The sequence below is a fragment of the Panthera onca genome, chromosome B2 (assembly GCF_046562875.1).
Source record: "Panthera onca isolate mPanOnc1 chromosome B2, mPanOnc1 haplotype 2, whole genome shotgun sequence".
Taxonomy (NCBI): domain Eukaryota; kingdom Metazoa; phylum Chordata; class Mammalia; order Carnivora; family Felidae; genus Panthera; species Panthera onca.
In genome coordinates, this window is record NC_138343.1 from 132,479,275 (window position 1) to 132,493,448 (window position 14,174).

A 14,174-nucleotide genomic window follows, 5' to 3' on the forward strand; every position below is an offset into this window, starting at 1 on the left:
TTCCAGTGTGTATTCAACTCTCCAGCACCAGCTTAGTTTTAATGTTTTGCCAGAGGAATCATGAGATAGCAGAGGCTCTTTGCCTACAAAAAGAGGCATACAGAAACTGAACATTTAATTTTCTGGGAAAAAAAATCCCAACTAGTCATTATTGTCCAAACCCTTCTCATTTTATTAGGCACAACACCATTAAATTATGTTCTTCATTCATCATCTGTTTAATGAAAAAATTACATTTAAATACTCATGTCAAATAGAAACTGAAGCAAAATAGATTGGACTACGCTAGTAATCCCGGAAGAGAAATTTAAATTCTATAGTTAATTTGTAGGCAATTACGAATTGTATTTCCAATGCAAATCAGAAGAGTGGGCTGCGACAAGTTACAGGGATGTGGGGTGAAGAAGTTTGGAAGAATGTGTTGTTTTCCTGTGTGATGGAAGAAAGTTAACCAGATCCCTTCAAGTTTGACAATAATAAGGATCAAAGACATAAGGTCTATAATTTCAAATGGCAGCCAACTGAGAGAAAAGGAAGCCTTGTGTGTTGAAAGAAAGAAAGAAAGAAAGAAAGAAAGAAAGAAAGAAAGAAAGAAAAAGAAGAAGAAGAAGAAGAAGAAGAAGAAGAAAGAAAAGAAAAGAGAAAAGAAAAGAAAAAAGAAAAGAAAAGAAACAAGATGAAATAGAAATTTCCAGGAATACATAAAGAAGGTGGTAGTCCGTGTTACCATAGGTCTGTGCAATTGTCTGGGGACAAGAAGCCAAACGTGCTTGGTTGAAGCTGTCCTACTCCTCCTTGGGGATCAGCTGATAGAACTCGAGTCACCTCCCTAAATCACATCACCAGCTGAGATAGCACATAAGTTAAATGAAATTGTCATCGCCACAAGGTCCCCAGCACACAACACCACATTTTGTCCACGGTGAGCCTGGCTGTCGGCACTGAGAAAGTGAGGCGGGGATTGTGAGGAGTGATTTAAGAGAGGAAGATCGGAACACTTACGTGTAAAGGATGTTAGATTCTCCCCAATAGACCAGTTGAGGCAAACTGCGTGAGACGGAAGAAGAAAACCGCAGTAGGAACTAGATTTCACTGCTGCCCAGTGAAATATGTTTTAATGTTTGGAATGTCCTTCTCGTGTTTCTTGTCCATTCCCTTTGAAGGTTAACACACACATGATATGCGCTGTCTCAGTTCAGCACACGTAAATGCTCTCCATGAACCCGGGTAGAACTAATGCAGCAATCCTCAAGTTAACTGTATACTTGATGGTGTCAGATGTATACATCTCCAAGAATTACTCTCAACTTCTTGTTCTGAGATTATAAAAGAAAATAATCTGCTAGCGATTTCTTGATGCATTTGTCCCCTTCAATTGTCATCTCACTTTAGGCTAGCGTATTGTTTTTAGATTGCTGAAGTGAAGTCCTTTTAAAGGTGTAAAACTTAAAATTTCTGCTGCGTTTCTGAAAGCTCAAGGAAAAATCCATTAAGCAATAGTAGGAGAATTCAACTGAGTCTTCTCCTGTGTTACGAGCATTTTGCATTCCAAATAGAAAATATGCCAAGGTGCATTGTGTATTAATCAATCAAAACGCAAAAGTAACAGCAAAATTCACCATAACAACCGAGAATATTTCTCAGGGGAGCTTTCATTGAATTGCCTGGGTTTTGACATAGAGTAACCCAGCTGTCCAGCTATTGATTTGGGCATAATTATCTGCTGCTTAGTAATTATTTACATATGCATTGGAATTGTGTCACTGTGCTTTCCAGTAGGATTGGGAGAAACGGTGAAAATATATTACTGTTTGAGGGCAACACTATGGTTTCCAAAGATAAGAACTCATTGTTAGGTTGTCTAATGGGCTGAATTTTTTACTGGATATGGTCCCACCCAGAAAAACAGGGAAGATGGCTTCTGGATATTTGTTTCTGGATTTTATTTTATTTTTTCACAGCCTGTAGCTGTGTATCGTATTCCTTTATACACCTGAACTTGAAGTCATTTCCTAGGTTTGAATTCATTAAAATGTGTGTATGCACACCCATACTTCCTTGACAAGTTTTGCATTATAAGAAATTTTTTGTAAGTTTATTTTTGAGAGTGAGTGAGTCGGGGAGGGATGGAAAGAAAGACAATCCCAAGCAGGCTCTACCCTGTTAGCGCAGAGCCCAATGCAGGGTTCGAACCCACGAACTATGAGATATGACACGAGCCAAAGTTAGATTCTTAGCCAACGGAGCCACTCAGGTGCCGCTCATTATAAGAAATTTTTAGTATTTGATAATGGGTGTGGCTTGGGCCAATGATGCTTATCTTTTGACAGATCTTCATAAAAGAAAGGGGGAAAACAGTATCAAGTTCATTGTCCGTAATGAACATAAGGCCATAGGACTAAAATTAGAGTTGTCAACGTGAGTAACTCATTGGGACAAAGCTAAAGGGTGGCCTTCTCTGTCTTTCCATACTCCCGAGGATAACCCCACGGTGGGACTGATAGAGGTGTGCACTATTCATCGATGTTAAAATATGTGACCAATTAGCTTTTAATTTTGTTCAGATCAGCTTCTGATATAATATGGGAACATTTGATTATGTGTAAATTTCATTTCAAGCCAGCTTTGGCCAGAAAGTTGTGGCTAATGTTGCATCATTTGAGGAACACAAGTTTCACTCATTACAGAGGTGTTATTCACGTACCTGTGATGCTCAGAATCATTTTCCAGTGTTTACACAGTGGTAAGGATGTTGCAGATTTCTTCTTATTTGCTCTTAAATGACTGGCGACTGAGAAACCTAGCCAGATGCTGCTTCAGCTGACTTTGATGTTTTAATATGGAATCAAGTTTTATAAGAGTTGATGTTAGGTTTCATTTTTATGACCTAAGGAATTACAATTTTCCGTGAATATGCCATTTTACTCATGACCATGTTTACAAACTTTGTAATGATAACACATTCCTGAAGATGAACGGGGACAAAATATGTAAAATCTACAATGGGCTTTAAAAAAGTGAATTGAGGGGCGCCTGGGTGGCTTAGTCGTTTGAGCGTTCAACTTCCGCTCAGGTCGTGATCTCACGTCTCATGGGTTCGAGCCCCTCATCGGGCTCTGTGACAGCTCAGAGCCTGGAGCCTGCTTCGGATTCTGTGTCTCCCTCTCTCTCTGCCCCTCCCCAGCTCACACTTTGTCTCTCTCTCTCTTTCTTTCTCTCTCAAAAATAAACATTAAAAAAAATTTTTTTTTATGAGTTAAGAGAAGACTGAGCTGTTTTTGGAGGCTCCTGAAACCCTTCCCACAGTCGTTCTTGAATAACAGGAAAAGAGATGAAGATTTCCTTCAGACCAGCCTAATCTAAATATGAAACTTCCTTCTGGTTCTACTTATCTCTTTGCTCTTGTTGAATGGGAATCCTTTCATTATCCAGTTAATACAGACATTTCTTCAGCTCTTATCATTTATCTTTTCAACTTGTTTGCATTGGTGATGTCCGTCATTGGTGTTCTCCTAGATTACAGGGTTAAGTTCTCTTATATTCTGCTTCTAAAATGCATATTACCATCCCCTGTTAAATAGATAATGAATAAAAGCATGAAAGGTGCCTTTGTTTACATTTCTCCTTCTGGCAGAAAATTATTTTTCTGTATTGCTTCATCAAGTGACTCACTTTCATACCAGTGGTGAACCTTGGGATGGGCTAGAGGGATGGGATATGGCATAGGCTGGGGTCAGGACTGGAGAGCAGTTTGGGGTGAATAAGAACTTGCTGCCTGGAATCAGACTCCGGGAAATAGTCACCTCACAGTTGACTCGCTTTCTGGCCTCGGACACTCCAAGCCCACATTTCCTCAGCTGTAAAATGGGAAAAGAATGCCTATGTTAATGGCCGAATTGTGTCCCCCACAAAACTCATGTCGTAGTCCTAAGCTGAGTACCTCAGAATATGACTGTGTTTGGAGGCAGGGTCTTTATAGAGGGACTTAAGTTAAAAAGAGGCATACAATATGAACAGTGACCTTCGAAGAAGAGGAAATTTAATTTTTTTTTTTAATGTTTGTATTTATTTTTGAGACAGAGCTGGACAGAGCGTTGAGCAGGGGAGGGGCAGAGAGAGAGGGAGACACAGAATCCGAAGCAGGCTCCAGGCTCTGAGCTGTCAGCACAGAGCCTGATGTGGGGCTCGAACTCTGAACCGCGAGATCGTGACCTGAGCCAAAGTCGGACGCTCTTCTGACTGAGCCACCCAGGTGCCCCAGAAGAAGAGGAAATTTAGACTCAGCCATGGACAAAGGGAAGATGTGAAGACACAGGGAGAAGATGGGCAGTCCAAGGAGAGAGGCCTGAAACAGATCCTTTCTTCCTAGCCCTCAGAAGGAATCAGGCCCTCCTCTGGGGACTTGCAGCCTCCAGAACCGCGAGACAATTAATGACGGACAACCCAAATGCAAACATATTCAAAAGATAAACGATAAAATGATTTCTATTGTTTTAAGCCATCCGGTCTGTCCTACTCTGCTACCACAGTCCTCGCCACATCATTTCATTGTTGCAATTCGGCGAGACCCTGTTCATAAAGCGCTTCTCACAGGGAATGATGCGTAATAGGCAGTTGCCAAACGGTAGTGTAATAAAATGGTCAGGGGCAAGGAAAGAGAACAGAAGTAGGAACATTTTTTATAAATCTATTTGCATCCCCAAGACCCATGTGGGCACGGGAGGTGGCTTCAGAAGAAAACACAGAGAAGTTTCTTTTTGTTTAAATTAGGCCCCAATGCAAACATGCGAATATTATGGATCGGCTGTGTTCAATCGTGTTTTCCTTTGTGGTTATCCTCTGGGATGATAAATGGGCCCAAATATTAACAAATGAGCCTCACAGGAGGATTTATGATCTTGAACCATAGAGTTCGAATGGTGTCTGCATGTTGAATGCTTGGTAAAAATATGTAAGTAGTGGTGTCCCAATCTATCTGGCTTCATTGGATTGGTTTCACACTTCATCGCTCTCTGGCAAAGAAATATATCGTGAGCCCAAATAATTTTTAAAATTGCCAGTGTTAAAGTGATGCCCCCTGCTATTTGCTTCTGCGCCTCTGAACGGCAGTGGTCACTGTATGTTTGTGGATCTAAGAGCACATTTTTTAAACATGAGTCCTACATGCCAAGCAACCCCGTGCCCCATTGAGTTTTTTCTTTTTCCGTTTAGGTTGTTTGCAAGCTATTTTTCAAGGTAAGTATTAGATTCTTTCATTTATTTATTTATTTTTACCTCCAAAGAGCAATTCCTTCTAATTTGAAGTTTAGTAAAATTATAATTTAGAGGAATTGCTTCTGGAAGGACTGAGTTTCTCCAGAAGAGTGTCGGAGTTGGCGCATTTCTTAGGACATTCGAATTCTTCAAGCACTTTGCCCTTCAACTACATTGATGCAGCATGTTTTATTAAACACTAATAGGTCCTGATAGGTCTTCCTAAGTGCTAGCTGGAGTAGGTGGGGAAGGTGATTGAAGTGGGGAGGTTATATTTTGTGAAACATTCCCCCCCACACACACACACATACACGCGCGCGCACGCCCAACACGGTCTTAAATGTAATCAAATTCCAGAGAAAGCTAGTCAAGGAGTTTGTTTTGCTTGCTTTGTTGGGTTAGCAGGTAGTTTAGTCAGCAAGGCTCTCTTGGCACAGAAACAAGTGTTGGTCACTGCCTCGGAAGGTGACTGACTCTACAGCAGTCACCAGCTGGACCGTGACCCTCACTTAAATACCATGAGTCACAAAGGAAATATAAAAATGATACTAGCAACTATTTATGCTTATAAACTGTTAACACCGGCAAGGTGGAGAAAGTGGTAAGCCTAGTCGACCAGCTAGAAACTTCACAGAGGTTCCCAAGGGTCATTCTTCTTTTAAAGAAAGGATAATAACTCTGGGTCTGGCTGCCTGTTGCTTTTTCCCTGGAGGACTCCAAAGGCCTCCCATCTGGCTTCACTATCTTGACTAATTTCTATACCTCGCCCACCGTCTTTCTAAAGCGCAAGTTGTAGCCTGTCTCTTCGCCACTTAAAACCCTGCAGTCGCCCCTGGTTGCCCTCTAGACCTCAACGAGGTCTACAAAGTAGTTCAAGATCTAGCTGCTGCTCACTTCCGCTTTCATTTCCTGCAACGTGTTTGTGCCTTGCCTCCAGCCAGACGGAACTCCCTACAGTTCTGGGCTTCCTCTGGCCTCTGGGCCTTTGCACCTGATGCTCTCACTGTGTATGAGCTCTGTCCTCCGTGTATAATCACCAACTGCTCACCACCAGCTCACCCTAAGCTTTGCCTGGTCTGGGACTGGATTAAAATGTTCCTTCCAGTTGCTTGCCCCACTACCTGCCCCTCAGCCACACACCCATGTACTTACCACTGTATTGAAAGTTCTAATTACTTGTCTTCCCTACTAGTCCTAAGTATCTGAGGGCAGGGGCAGAGGGAAGAGGGAGGGAGGAAAGGGACGAGGAAAGGAAGGAATGCAGGCAGCAATGGAGAGTACTGAAAGTGAGTAGGGGTTATGGGGAGAAGGGACCTGTCATTAATAGAGAGCTTACTGTTTATCCTACCAGCTTCTTTCATTAAATCTTCATGACAACCCTTTGCAGCAGGAATTCTCATCTGTAGTCACAGACCAGGAATGCAGTCCTCAGAGGGTTCAGCCCACTGTCCAAGGTCTCACAGCTGGTAGGCAGGAGCGTAGGGATTTGAATTCACACCTGCCTGATTCTCGAATCTGAGCTCCTCCTCTGGCCCTATGCCCCCTTTTGCATTTCCCAGCCACGTGGTGGGACACATAGAGCAAGATGTCATACGACCACCTCGCGAACTCGCCCAGCTCTTGATCAAGTCAGGAGAGCCTAATTCTCCACAGCTGTGCATTACCCAAGGCTTCCTGTGCTTTCGGCTGAAAGAGAAATAAACTCAAAACGAACCTACTGGCCTATTTTTGTTAATCACTCTGAAGTGGTTGCTGTCGCCGAGTTGATTCATTTAATTAAGGTTGTAGGAAATCCTGCAGAAAGGAAGGGAAAGTCTAGGAATACCAAATTAAACTTCTTGGGAGAGTAGCAGTTTGCGTTTCTTCAAGGGGGTCATTGCCAAATTCATAATCAGGTTGCAATGGATTTCAGCCAAATTATTAAATATGTGGTATCCAGAAACCAGGAAATATGTTTGTGCTGTGAGTCCCTTGCATCATGGAGTGTCATGTGCATAATTACACTTAATTGGCTACTCTGATGACATCAGTTACAGTGTCATATGTCACGAATGGCTAATTGCTTGAGAATCAAAAGCCCTATTTGAATAAACACCAGGGGCTCACTCTGAGGTCTGCACCAACCATCTTTTAAGCTGACAAGGCATGTCTTTGGTACCTTGGGGCAAAGAAACGAGCATTTGCATACAGAAATCCAAGACCCATTAGTGGAGCAAGGAGGACATTTTGTTAGAAACCTTCTCTTATCTAACCAGTTGGTACAAACTTTAAGAGGTTTTAAAATACTAGTTATTAAAGTGCCCGATAATATTTCATGGCCATTATATCTAACTGATGCCCAGTACTATCTTCTGTATCTTATGTCTTCTAAGTGTACTTTGATTCTGAATGGAAGGTTTCTGCCAAGCAACTTAATTGTATTTTGAAAGCAATTTTGGGATGTTAGCTTTACAGGGTTAACCTCCCACCTCTGCTCCAACACCCACACAGCCTAGCATCAAATACATACTGGGAAACAACAGGTTAACTCTATCTGGAGATAACACTTGTGTCTTAACTTTTAAATGAGGGACATTAAAGGGATTCCCATCCAACTTGCCTACTTTTAGTCCTGAGAAACAGCTAAGAGACAAAGTAATTCACCTAAGAGCCCCAATCTCATTGGAATTAGGGTTGGAACAATTCGTTGGTTCCTACAGATGATTATAATCCCCTTATATAAACTTTTTCAGACCATCAGGAATGCTAGACATCTTTTCCAAAGTTAAGCCATAAATCGATGTTAAAAAAAAATGAAACCAAAGTTCAGACTTCCTGATTCATGATCCAGAGCTTGTAGCCCCCAGGATGTTGCCTTTTTATGGAAAACATACTTGTGTTTGATAGTCTTTTAATTATTTTTTTCATTAAACCCGTTCATTGACTGCATTTTGCGGACACTCTGCTGTCCTTGGTCTTCTGGGGACATTGCAGGCTTTCTTGATGTGAGAAAACTTTAGTGTTTAAAAATTATCCTGCTATATTCAAAGAAAAATAAAGGGATAGCCCTTTGTTAGTGAGGAGTCCTGCACAAGCCCACAGAAGCAGGAAGGAGTTAAACAGTGGAAGGAAATAATAGGCTGCCTATGATCTAAGAGGAGGCCCAAGGGTATTTGGGTGTTCGGTGACTCACAGAGTATTGGGTAGTGCCTGAACAGGAGTATCACCCAAATTCCATGCTATTTCCATGTCCTTCTTAGCCAAAGGAGTGTTTGTGGTGGAGCAAAGGGCACTAAGGGTTAGCTAGAGTCAATCTGTCTGCCTGCCTTCCTTCCTTCCTTCCTTCCTTCCTTCCTTCCTTCCTTCCTGTCTTCTGAATTATTAAATATTTACTGAGATGTCTGGAGAATCCCTTTCTTTTTAGTCAGCAACTTTTCTTTGAGATCTAAGAAATGATATTCCGTCACTGCAGAACGGGGAGAAGTTTTGCATTTCAAAACAAAAGCCTGTGTATTTACTTTTGTGTATTGGTAGAATTTACGGACTCCACTTAACAGTGTAGGAAGACAACACTACAGTAAGATGAAGAGTACTTGTGTTAAGTGCTTATGAGAATGACGAGTCTCCATGACCCACTGAGTTGATATTGAGGTTCAGCGAAGGCAGTGCAGAGCCCCCTCCTACTTGCTTAGGAGTTAGTTGACAGATGCAGAAGTCAGAGGTACATTTAAATGTCTGCTTTATTACCGCTGAAAGGTAAAGTGAAGGATGGGACCTAGCTTTCCAGTAAAATTGGGATTCCCCGTAGATTTTCTGACTTAGCCATGAGCCATGTCTAGTAAGCCTGTGGCATGGAAGGAATTGGAAGAAAAGCACACTACAAGAGGGCTTCCCAAAGAAAGTGCCAGGCCAGACTGGGGAGAATGTAGTCAGCTGCTTCTCCCCTGAGTTGCCAATCAACTTTCTTCCATTGGAGGAGTGACTGAGAAACAGAGTCCAGGTGACTAATTGAGGTCCTTCTACATAGAAGAGAGGAGGAAGACCATTACTTTTTTGCTTCTAAACCTATTTTGATGGCTAAACAATTAGAAGGCAAAAAAACACTTTTCTTAAAAGGGAAGTTAAAGATTTTTTAAGTCATACCTGTCTATTTTGAAGACCTATATATTTACCGTTTAAGACAAAAGTTACGTACTTTGAATCAATGGTTCTTGAATTAAGTGTATACTGGGATCACCTTGGAAGTAAGTTATAATGCAGATTCCTGGGCTGCATTCTTGGAGATTCAGTGGGATGCATAAAAAACAGGAATTACTCAGGTGGTCTTATAGCCACACTTTGAGTAATATTACTTAGATATGTCTTCTTCCATACCCATACCCATCTATCTGAATCCTTTTTGTATTGTTGGCCATTATTTAGCTATTTCAGATTTACTTATTAAAGCTGATGATTGTTTACCAAATCACCATTATTAATTTATATTTTTCTTTTTTTATGTTCATAAAGCCATAAAACCTGGACACACAAAACTGTAGACAATGGTGACATGCTTGGCATGAGATTATAGCAAGAGAGAAACAGTTTTATGTTCTTTCTCCTACACTGGCATGTTTTGGCAATTTTTAATGATAAACTTACATTTCTTTCTCTCTTTTTAAAATGTTTGTTTATTTTTAAATGTAGGGGGGCGGGTAGGGAGAATCCCAAGCAGGCTGTGTGCTGTCATCACAGAGCACTACATGAGGCTCGAAGTCATAAACCACAGGATTATGACCTGAGTCGAAATCAAGAGTCAGACGTTCAGCTGACTGAGCCACCCAAGCAACCCACACTTCTCTTATATTCAGCAAAAACACTTGAGATTCTCCGACTTCAAAAAGGAAAAAAGGAAGAGTAAAGGAAGGGAAGAAGGAAACAGGTAAATGAGTTAAATGCTGAAGTTTTCAAGGAAAAAGAAAAAATAATCTCTTCTTATTAAACGTAACTTGAATCTTGGTCCCACCTGTTACTCGGATGCATTTTCCTATTGCTGAACTGATGGACTTCTGACAAACTCTTACCAATTCTGCATCCCCCACTCCACGCATCTCTCCATTGTATTTTAAAATGCAAACCATATCACATCAGTCCTTTACCTAAAACCTTCGTAATTTCCGTTGTACTTAGATTAAAATCCAAATCTTTCATGTTGACCTGTAAGGTCCTTTGTGACACAGCCCTGCTAAATGTCTTTATCTCATGCCTCTCTGTATCCTCATAGACTACTACAGTACGTGGCCCCAAATAAATGCTTCACAAATACTGAGTTAAAGAATGAGTGAATGAATATCCCTTCTAGAGAAATGGAAATGAATGTTTGATTGAATTTCCTTCCAAAACTTACAGTTGATCTTTCCAGTGGGTACTTATGGCCCTCTAGGGGACACAGCCATTTTCCAGGTTTCATGCCCTTCTCATTAGACAGCTTTCTTGTCTTCTGGATCCCAAAATCCAGCTAAGTTCTTCTCTGACACTGAGGTGGAGGGGCTGAGTTTACATAAGACAAGGCAGCGATTGAATGCATTCTCATCAGGACTCAGATAATTGGCCTTTCTAACTGATTGCATGGTTTTCCAATGTTCTTTTGGTCACAGATCACTCGGACAGAACGTCCGTTCTTCATCTCCGACCCATTCAGGTTTCCACCTGAAAAAGGTTTTTAATATTTTCTACAGTGATTAAAAGAGATGAGAAAAAGTCTTTTGATATGTCACCAAGATGTTGACGTTGTTTTCTTTTCATTGATTATTAGAAAATATATAATGATAACTGTCATTTTTGAAATAGTATTTGAAGGAAACAAACAAACAAACAACCTGTTTCTTCTTCAAGAATCCATTTGTGGTGTAGTTCACAAGAGAAGTTGCCACATTTTGCAAAGTAGTGGCTTTGATGCTATAACACAATTACTCTCAAGAAGTAGATTGCTTACTATATGAAGTGAATTAATGTCTACAGTGGTGGAAATCAACTCTCACAGGGCACCAGGGTATCGTTTAGTACATTAGAAGAGGTGATTTTCTGAGGAGTGCTTTATGTATCGTCTGCTAAGCTGGGAATCGAAAGGAAGGGGCCGTGGCTGGTGGGCACCCCCACCAAGTGTGTGTGGAGCCACTGTCTGAATCAGGCATTGCATCTGAAGCCTGGGGGTGTCTCTTAAGGCTGATTTCCAGTAAAAGAAATTTTCCCATGGTTTTCTTGCCTGCTGAGCTAAATGAAAAGAAAAAGAAAAAAAGTTAAGGAACAGGAAGGTCACCAAAGCATGTCCTTCGCAGCTACCTCTGGATGAGTGGTTATCTATCTCTACCACCTCATGAATTTTTATTTCAAGGCTAAGCAATTCCCACAATGTACTGAAGTAGAAAAATAATAGAGCTCTGTTAGTTTGAGCAAAGGCAAAGGAGGCCTGGAGATATATAGAAACTTCAAGGAATTGATGGTTTAACCCAGGTGTAGTAGCAGCTTTGTTGCTAAAAGGTGTAACCTTGATGTAGAGTTTTTAGAAGTGTCCTTTTCTCTTCTTTGTTCTTTTTTAATTTTCTTTTTGTATTTTTAACTTTTTTTTTTTTTTTTTTTTTTTTTGAGACAGAGAGAGACACAGCATGAACAGGGGAGGGTCAGAGAGAGAGAGACACACAGAATCCGAAACAGGCTCCAGGCTCTGAGCTGTCAGCACAGAGCCCGACGTGGGGCTCGAACTCACGGACCGCGAGATCATGACCTGAGCCCAAGTCGGACGCCCAACCGACTGAGCCACCCAGGCGCCCCAACTCTCTTCTTTCAATTACCAAAGGACAGACAGTTTACTTGAGAACATTTGAGAGGTAGGCTTATCTACAGAGGAAAGGTGGAAGAAAGCATGGCATCCCTTTTGACGCTGACCTCTGTGCCGCTCTGTCTTCTGCACTTTGCCAATAACCACTTAACTCAGAGGGCAATCAGCCCTTACCAAATAGCGGCTTCGGTGAGAATAGCAGAAGTAGTTATTGTGAGAAGGTGGAGGGAGGCCACTTATAGAGCCAGAAGAGTCTCTCTTAACACTGTAAATTCTCCTGTGGAAATAACAAGCGGGAGTTCCTTGACTTGTGCCTGCTCTGCAGGTGTTCAGGTGGGTCAGACTCCGCTGGGGGTCAGCATCACGTGTCAGTCATAGGGAGGGCTCTGTGGTGTCAGAAGGATGCTCTGGACGCTATACCAGAGTCAGAAGGTTGACTTCCTGAGGGAAGCGCCTTCCTACGACCTAGAGTGGGAAAAAAAGGTGTCAGAATATCTGGGCCCCAGGGCAGTTCAAACAAATTTTGTAGTACTTTTTGTAGTTTTTTTGGGGGGGGGGATATTTTTGTTGGGCTATGGCTTTTTTTTTTTCTGGAATACTGCTCTTAAAGGTGATGGTGCTAAGCCTAGAACAATGAGAGAGAGAGAGAGAGAGAGAGAGAGGGGAAGGGAGAGAGAGGGAGAGAGATCTGATCCATTCTGTTGAAGGCCTGTGGTTCTTGGATCAGGAGAAACCATAAGCTGAACTTTCCTCAGCTCTTCCTTTGGTGGGCAGCTCATGTTAGTTGAGTTTCTGTTTAATGCATTTCTTAACACTAGCGATTTCTTGAAGAATTATATTGTGACTATTCCAGAATGGCTTCCTATTAGCTACAACCATACCTCCAGATTTCTATATGCGGTGCGTTAACTCGCCTCAGCAGCTCTCAGAGTTTCTTGCAATATCCACTATGGTCCCTTTTATAGGAGAAGAGCATGAACAGAGGAGCCTACTTGTGTCCTGGGGCAAAGGTGAAGACCATTTGGTTTATCGTAAAGATACGTTAATTTGCATTATAACTCATGATATAGCTACATTTATTTATGAAACATCGTGTTTTCTCCAAAAATATTTGAGGGAAATGAATGACCCAGGACGGTGCTCCTTGCTTATCCTAGCACCAAAACTCTCAGCAGCAGCAGACTGCACACCTGGGAATACATCTGCTCATCTGAGAAGCAGGGATGTGCGGATTGGCTGCGTTTCCCTGGCCATGTTGCATTTCTATCTCCTCCTGCACAGCTGTACATAGAGGAATGCAGGATTGCAATGGATGCATAAATAAATGAAATACAGACTCTGGAGGGCCTGATCCCTCCCCATCTAAATGAAAGAGGGGGAAGATCAATGATACTAATGGAGATTTATAATGTGTGTGTGTTTTTTTTTTAGTGTTTTAAGTTTGTTTATTTTCAGAGAGAGAGAGAGAAGGGGAGAAGGGCAGAGAGAGGAGAGTGAGAGAATCCCAAGCAGGCTCCGCACTGTTAGCACAGAGCCTGACGCAGGGGTTGAACTCATGAGCGCGAGGTCATGATCTGAGCCGAAACCAAGAGTCTGATGCTTAACCAGTTGAGCCACCCAGGCGCCCTGAGATTTAAATATCCCACAGCCCTCTTGCCCCCGTGGAACCCACACATTCTATCCTGACCTGTAGAGAGGCTCTACCTACCTTGAGGGAGTCAACTTTCCCACAGAGAAAATGAGGACGGGAGTGAAAATTAATTGCAGAGTATTTGTACAGCTTCCTGAACTGCTCAGTGGCAGCCTATACATAAAGTGCACTGTGTGTAAGAGTTTAAATTTCACACTAAAAATCAATTTAAGCTAATTGTATTGAAAGTTTTGTGCAGTTGTGCCATTTCCTATATTTTATAATCAAAAGCTCTCCCTGTTAGCTTTGGGTGATTTCCAAAAGGTTATAATTTTTGTAGCTCTCTAAAACACACATGTGAATGTTTATGTTATTCAAATAAAGAAACTAATTACCATTAATGAGAAGTGTTACAAGCCATACAGTTGTCTAATTCAACTTTTCAATAAGAAAAGGAAAAAAAATTGGTAGTGTATTTCCTGTGAATAGACAAAT